Source organism: Ipomoea triloba, chromosome 8 (assembly GCF_003576645.1).
Source record: "Ipomoea triloba cultivar NCNSP0323 chromosome 8, ASM357664v1".
In the NCBI taxonomy this organism is placed as follows: Eukaryota; Viridiplantae; Streptophyta; class Magnoliopsida; order Solanales; family Convolvulaceae; genus Ipomoea; species Ipomoea triloba.
The window spans coordinates 4,727,943-4,735,653 of record NC_044923.1 but is presented as its reverse complement, the minus strand read 5'-3'; the positions used below and the strand labels follow the sequence as shown (position 1 = coordinate 4,735,653).

The 7,711-nt window shown below is 35.4% G+C and overlaps 1 pseudogene; it reads left to right on the top strand.

Annotated features, from left to right (window-relative positions):
• Positions 1-681: 681 nt before the first annotated feature.
• LOC116027240 lies at positions 682-5,346 on the top strand (annotated as a pseudogene).
• The last annotated feature ends 2,365 nt before the right edge of the window (positions 5,347-7,711 follow it).

Here is a 7,711-nt window from a genome sequence, read left to right as displayed (position 1 = left end):
TTGGGTTCTAGACTTGACCCTTCAAGCTATTTATTGGCCTCCACTCAACAATCATCCGCCACCGGGTCATAGCTAGACTTGACTTTTTACCAACCTCCGTCCAATATGATCTAAGTAGTAGCTTAGATAAGGTGACTTATATCCCAAGTCCCAACCAATTCACAAGTGTAAGTAGACTAGCATCTATGATAGATAACATCTTCTCGTGATACTGTGAGACGCAGCATGATGAATGCACAGTCTACTACAAGAATGTATGCAAGCTAGAGTGTGTGCAATTACCCAACATGAGTGCACACAATTTAGTGTTTGTGCAATCCTGTAGACTGTGTTCATTCATGTCGTGTCTCACAGTCTCACGGAAAGATGCTGTTTTATTAGAGCATGCATTAGCCTCTCTCTCTCTCTCTATATATATATATATATATATATCACGTGTTTCACAGTCTCACGAGTGAAGATCGTAGGTGTGAAATTTTTTTTAAAGAGTAATGGACTTCAATGAATTAATGGAGTTTTATTTGCATTTTTTTACCTGGTAGGCCTCTTCGCATCTTATCCTAAGGCTATATATGAATGCCAGCAATTGCACGGAGTCTTTGGTCTTTGGTCTTTGGTCTTTGTCATCATCTAAGGTCTAGCGAATTAAAGTATCCCAATCTATAAACAATAAATTTTCATCATGAAAAGCAAAACAGAATTAGGTTGTCAAAATGAGAACTCTTTTCCTGCATTTCTTGTTCTCCCTTTTCTTGCTTTCCATGCACAAAATTTCCCATGCAAGGGATACACTCACTTCCACTCAATTCCTCAAAGATGGCGACACCATCATTTCATCTGGTGGGAGCTTCGAGATGGGGTTTCTCAGCATCCCTGCTGGTTCCATAAACCGATACGTAGGTATATGGTACAAACAAATTCCTGTTCCAACAGTAATTTGGATTGCCAACAGAGAAACTGCCCTAACTAACATAACATCCGCTGTCTTGAAGATCATTAAGCCTGGGCAGTTAGTTCTTATTGATGCCAAGAATGACACTAGATGGTCATCTAACACATCAAGATCAGCTCAGAATCCCATTGCACAACTGTTGGATTCAGGGAATCTTGTGGTGAGAGATTCAGAGGATGAAAACCCGGAGAATTTCCTGTGGCAGAGTTTCGATTACCCAACTGATACTTATTTTCCAGGAATGAAGCTTGGGCGGAATTTAGTGACAGGCCACGAGGTATATGTGAGGGCATGGAAGAGTGAAAATGATCCATCTTCAGGGCAATTCACATTTCGCTTTGATCCAGCCGGGTACCCACACTGTGTAATAAACAATGGTCCAGAAAAGATTTACACAACAGGACCCTGGAATGGTCTGCGATGGAGTGGAACACCTGGAGTAAATCCAGATAATCCTCATTACAAGTACCACGTGCACATGAATCCCAGGGAGGCTTATGTCAGATATGATGTCATTAACAACTCCATTTTACTAAGGTTAGTTATGACTAGTTCTGGTGATTTCCAATCCTTTACATGGATGAATGAGACTCAAAGTTGGGTCAGTTTCATCAAAGCTCCAATGGATATTTGTGACAACTTTGCAAAATGTGGTGCAAATGGAATCTGTAACATAGCAGGCTCCCCAATCTGTGGATGTTTGGAAAACTTTGTGAGTAATACCAGAGGGGGATGGGATTACTGGTCCGATGGTTGCCATAGGAGGATACCTCTGAAATGCAAGAATGGAACAGATGGATTCAAGAAGTATTCTGGAATAAAATTGCCAGACACTGCAAATTCTTGGTTTAACACAACTATGAACCTTAAAGAGTGTGAGCAGAAGTGTTTGAGCAATTGTTCATGCACTGCTTATTCAAGTTTAGATCTAAGCAATGGAGGAAGTGGTTGTTTTCTTTGGTTTAAGGACTTGATTGATATTCGGTTATTGTCTGAGAATGGACAAGACATTTACATCAGACTCGATTCTTCTGAGATACCTGGTACGAATACTAAAAAATTTCATCTACTTTATATCGAGTAGACCTGGCAATTATCGACACGACCCGTTAACACGACACGAAACCGGACACGAAAATAACGGGTTAGTGTTTAGCCTTAACATGTCCCGGGTCATTAACGGGTTGACCCGTTAAGAACCCGTTATGTTTTCGTGTCTTAACAGGTCAACCTATTAAACCTATTAAGAACCCGTTTAACCCGTTAATATTATCGTGTTAACCCGTTTACACGAACCCGTTTACACAGACACGTTTAGAACCCGCTAAGAACCATTGTCATTTAGGTAAGAACCATTGTCTTTACAAAATATATCATGGACATGATTAAGAATGAATTTATTACATTAGGCCAAGATCATACACCAATTATTGATGTTCGACAATATGAAATTTAAATGTTTATTGTGTTCAATTTTATTCTAAAAACTAGTATGAACTTCTTTAATTATGATTTTTGGATGTTATTTTATAATTTTATGAATGTTATATATTGAATATTTTTTTATTTGTTTGATGGATTGAATTGTATGTTTTATTTCTTTTTTATATAATTTAACTTTAAATTTTATTTTTTAATATATCAATAGATTTAGCGGGTTTAAACGGGTTTCGTGTCATATCGTGTCGACACGATCCGAAACCCGTTAACAAAATGTGTCAACCCGTTCAACCCGTTAACAAATCGTGTTCGTGTACGTGTTACAATTTTGAATCCGTTAACCTTAACGTGTCGTGTTCGTGTTTAGCCTTATCGTGTTCGTGTCGTTATCGTGTCGACCCGTTAACGAACCCGTATACACGAATTGCCAGGTCTAATACCGAGTATTTGTTTATTTTAGCACCATGAACTATATCCAATTATTCATGTCACAGCCTCAACTTTCATATTGTATATATCGAGTCACAAGCCAACAAAAAAGTTTCGTCTAAAACTTTTAGCAGGTTTCCCTATCTTCCTGCTGACCTGGCGTCTAATGTGACATTTCTCTTTAACATTATATTGTTCATGTAAGCGTTTACATATTTAAAAGTAAAAAAAAAAACAAAATTATTATATTAAAATAAAAAAAATTTTCTTCTCTTTATTTTCATAATGTATACTTTTCAATTTTGCAATTCCAATGTTTCAATTTTTTTTTTCAGAATTTATATTTTTTGACTAATTTTTTGTTTAGTATTTTTTCAATTTTCCAAATTTATAGAAATGCTATTTCTTTTTTGTTTGGTCTTCGGTTTTTGTTTTTTTATTTTTATTTTTAATATGTAAATGCTTACATGTACAACATAAGGTTAAAATAAATGTCACATCAGTTGTAAACCTGCCCATGTCCGCAGGAAGATAGGGAAACCTGCTAAAAGTTTTAGGCGAAACTTTTTTGTTGATTTGTGAGCTCGATATATACGATATGAAAGTTGAGGGTGCGGCATGAATAATTAAATATATTTCATGGTGCTAGATGATGACACTTTAGTTTTTTTTTTTTTTTTTTTTGAAGCAACTAACATTTTCATGATACTATGTACAGACGAATCTGGTCATGCTAGCTCAAAGGGGAAGAAAGTACAAATCATCTTAGGTTGTTCGTTACCGCTAACTGTAATAATCTTGCTAGTTCTGTGCTTTGGTTTGTACCTCTACAAAAAGAGTAAGGACAAAATGATGAAGCTGAAAGAATGGTTAGAAATACCGTTATTTGACATGTCCACAATATCAAGAGCTACAAATAACTTTTCAGAAAACAACAAACTTGGAGAGGGTGGATTTGGAGCTGTTTACAAGGTATGCATATGAAACTAAGTTTATTTACTAAAACTTCTATCGATTCAATTCATAACATCTACAAGTTGTTTACTACAAATATTCAGGGTGTTCTTGAAGGCAAACAAGAAATTGCTGTGAAGCGACTCTCAAAGACTTCCACGCAAGGAATACAAGAGTTCAAGAATGAAGTAATTTGTATTGCCAAGCTTCAACACCGCAATCTAGTAAAGCTCCTTGGGTGTCGTATACAAGGAGAAGAAAAGCTTTTGGTCTACGAATACATGCCTAATAAAAGCCTGGATACCTTTATATTTGGTTTGGTTTTCTAATCTCTCCCTTACATCATGCACTATATATAAATACTTCATTATATTATATATTTTGTGAAACCTTGAGTTTATTAACATCCTTTTGGTAGATGAAGCAAAGGGCATATTGCTTGATTGGCCAAAACGCCATTCCATTATTAATGGAGTTGCACGAGGATTAATGTATCTCCATCAAGATTCTAGACTAAGGATCATTCATAGAGATCTTAAAGCAAGTAATGTTTTGTTGGATAACAATATGAATCCTAAGATTTCAGACTTTGGGTTGGCAAGAAGTGTTGGAGGGGATGCAACAGGAGCAAATACAAACCGTATCATTGGGACACAATTAGAACCTTTATATTGTGTTATTTATATATGTTGCACCATCCATCTATTTTCTACTAATTAATTTTATTAATACAAATGTTTTCTTTGATGCAGTGGATACATATCACCTGAATATGCTACTGACGGAACATTTTCAATAAAATCAGATACGTTTAGTTTTGGCGTTTTGTTGTTGGAAATTGTGAGTGGGAAAAGAAACAGAGGATTCTCCCACCCACACCACAATCTTAACCTTATTGGTCATGTAGGTCATTAAAAATTACACATAATTTATTTTTGGTGAATCACTTCTATCCCTATTATATTTATCTATAAATTCACTTTGCAGGCATGGAAATTGCATAAAGAAAATAGGGCATTGGAACTAACTGATATCCATCTTGTGATCTGTCTCAAGTTCAAAGGTGTATCCATATTGGATTGTTATGTGTGCAACAACGTCCAGATGATAGACCAATCATGTCTTATGTGGTAACAGTATTGTCAAATGACAGTATCTTACCTGAAGCAAAAGAGCCTGGATTTTTCACTGAACAAAGAGTAAACAAGGGTGATTGCTCTTCAAGCACACAGGGAACAGGTTCAACAAACAACGAATGCACCATGACTGCCTTGGATCCTAGGTAGAGCATATACAATAAAATCCTTGTAAAATAGTTTCCCTTTTGGTAAAGAGCTTTTACTACACTTTTTTTTTCCTTATAATAATATGTGGTTGAAGTTATTGATATTTCATACGGAGTGTATAGAAGTGTGGACAAGTTTGCTTTTACAGTTTCTCTTGTAAGGCTTATCAATTCTAGATATAAGCAAGGGAGAACATGGCTACTAGTTTTGGTTTGGTTTGTAGATGTGATCGACATTTGTAGATGGCCAAGATCAAGATCTATGCATGAGGATGGCTTCTTCTGATTTTGGTTATTAATTTGAATGCAAGTCAGTTGTAGTGTGAAATGAAATATAATATAATATGAACAACAACCTTCATCCACTGAGACTCGATCTCATGACCTCCCATATGAGAGAGTCACTACATGTCATTTGATCACTGGTGCTTGGTTTGAAGTAATAGTGTCTATTGAGTTTGAACAATTGGCCTCTTGCGGTCCTGTGGGGGATATATAACTCGCATAGCTGACAGAAAAAGTCTAAGAAGTTGGAAATTCTAGCTAAACCAGTAGCTAACCTGGAAATTTTAGATAGTTGATTACTAGGGCTGTTAACGAACCGAACATAAACGAACGAAGGTTGTTCATGTTCATTTGTTAAGGATTTTAGGATGTTCGTGTTCGTGTTCGTTTATTAAGGTTTTTGAAAATTCTGTTCGTGTTCGTTTGTTAAGCGTTCGTTAGTGTTCGTTAACGTTCGCGAACACGTTCACGAACGTGTTCATTAACGTTAACGAACACGTTCACGAACGTGTTCGCAAACGTTAACAAACATGTTCATTTACGTTTATGAACACGTTCGTGAACACTTAATAGCCGAACACTTGCACATGTTCGTGAACAAGAAATAATCTATGTTCACAAACAATTATATATATATATTTGTAAACATGTTCGCGAACATTATTAAACGAACACTAAATGAATTTGTTCGCGAACACTACTAAACGAACACAAACGAGCTTATTCACGAACACTACTAAACAAACACAAACGAGTTTGTTCGTGAACACTTAGCAAACGAGCTTACCACTGTTCAGATTCTGTTCGTTTATTAACCGAGCTCTAAATTTTGTTTGTTAATGTTCATTTACCTTAATAAACGAACATAAACGAACGCTTACCGAGCTCGAACACGATTAGTTTGTCGAAAGCTCTGTTCGCTAACAGCCCTATTGATGATTACACAATAAAATGAATACAAATAAAGAAACTCATTCTGATTGAACCAAACATAAGACAAGCTATAGATGCTCAAGGTATTAGTCTTGTAGATAAGAAGTCTTACTTAAAACTTTCTTCCAACGGCAATGTGGGATTCAATTCTTGCCACAAATATTAGAAGCTTGCGCTTAGATTGAACTCCTTGTGCACAAAAGTTTATAGTTTGGTGTTGAGACTTAAAATTAGATTGACTCGATTTATCTCTTCATGGGTATTATGCCGGTTTATAGGGTCCAAGAAATAATTTGGTGAAGTAGGAAATAAACGTGAATCTAAAAAATAATAATAATAAAAATAAAAAGAGCTATAGATTAGAAAAGATTGTCTCAATTGAAACTCTCCATTCTGTTGCTCCTCTTATTAGTACTCTTATTTTCATTGCATGTTCTGCAAAACCTTAGTTAATTAAAATCCTTTTGGTGGATGAAGCAAAGAGCAAACTGCTTGATATATGATGAATGTCTTAAACTAATGCTTTTTCCTTGTACATTTTGGTACTTTTTGCTTGTTACTCATTATATTTTGGAATTATTTTGGTCACTTATGGAATTATTGCTTGTGTTAGGTGATTTGATATAGAAATGATGTTTAAAGCATTTTATGAAGTTGATCAAGCTTTTGGTGTTGCCTTAACACAAGAGCACTATTGGATGGTCAAAGTAATGATGTTTAGAGCATTGGATATTTTGGAATGGATCATGGCGTGACCTGTAGCTGAGGAGAGCACCAAAGTGACCACCGAAGCGACCGAAGACCTACTCGGCGAGCCACGACGTGTCGGCGCCTGAGGAAACCAGGCAGAGTAATCTGCCTGGTGACCACAATATAATTTTCCTTGAATAAACAACTAGGCATTAGGCTTGAAAAAAAAAAAAGAAATAAACAAAAAACCAATGAATTAACAATATAAGTCCAGCCCACATAAGAGCTATGAGCGTTTATATTATATTATATTGACAAGAGCTACTAATAACTTTTCAATCAAGAACAAGATTGGAGACAGAGGATGTGAGCCTATTTATAAGGTAACTATATTTTATCTTACAAAATTATATTTATTATATCTACAATCTAAAATTTTCAGTTAAAAGGTGTTGCGGATGATGAAAAGGAAATAAGTATGAGAATCAACTTTTAAAGACATCTAAGGAAGGACTTAAAAAATTTAAAAATGAAGTCAATTATATTACTAGACTTCAACATAGGAAGCTTGTGAAGCCTCTGAGATGGTGCATTCAAGGAGACGAAAATATGTTGATATATGAATATATGACAAACAAAAGCCTTGACTCATATATATTTGGTATAATATTCCCATCTAAATTTTAATTTTCCTTTGCATTCTTTTAACCAAGAAAATTTGTGCATGAAATAGAAATATAATA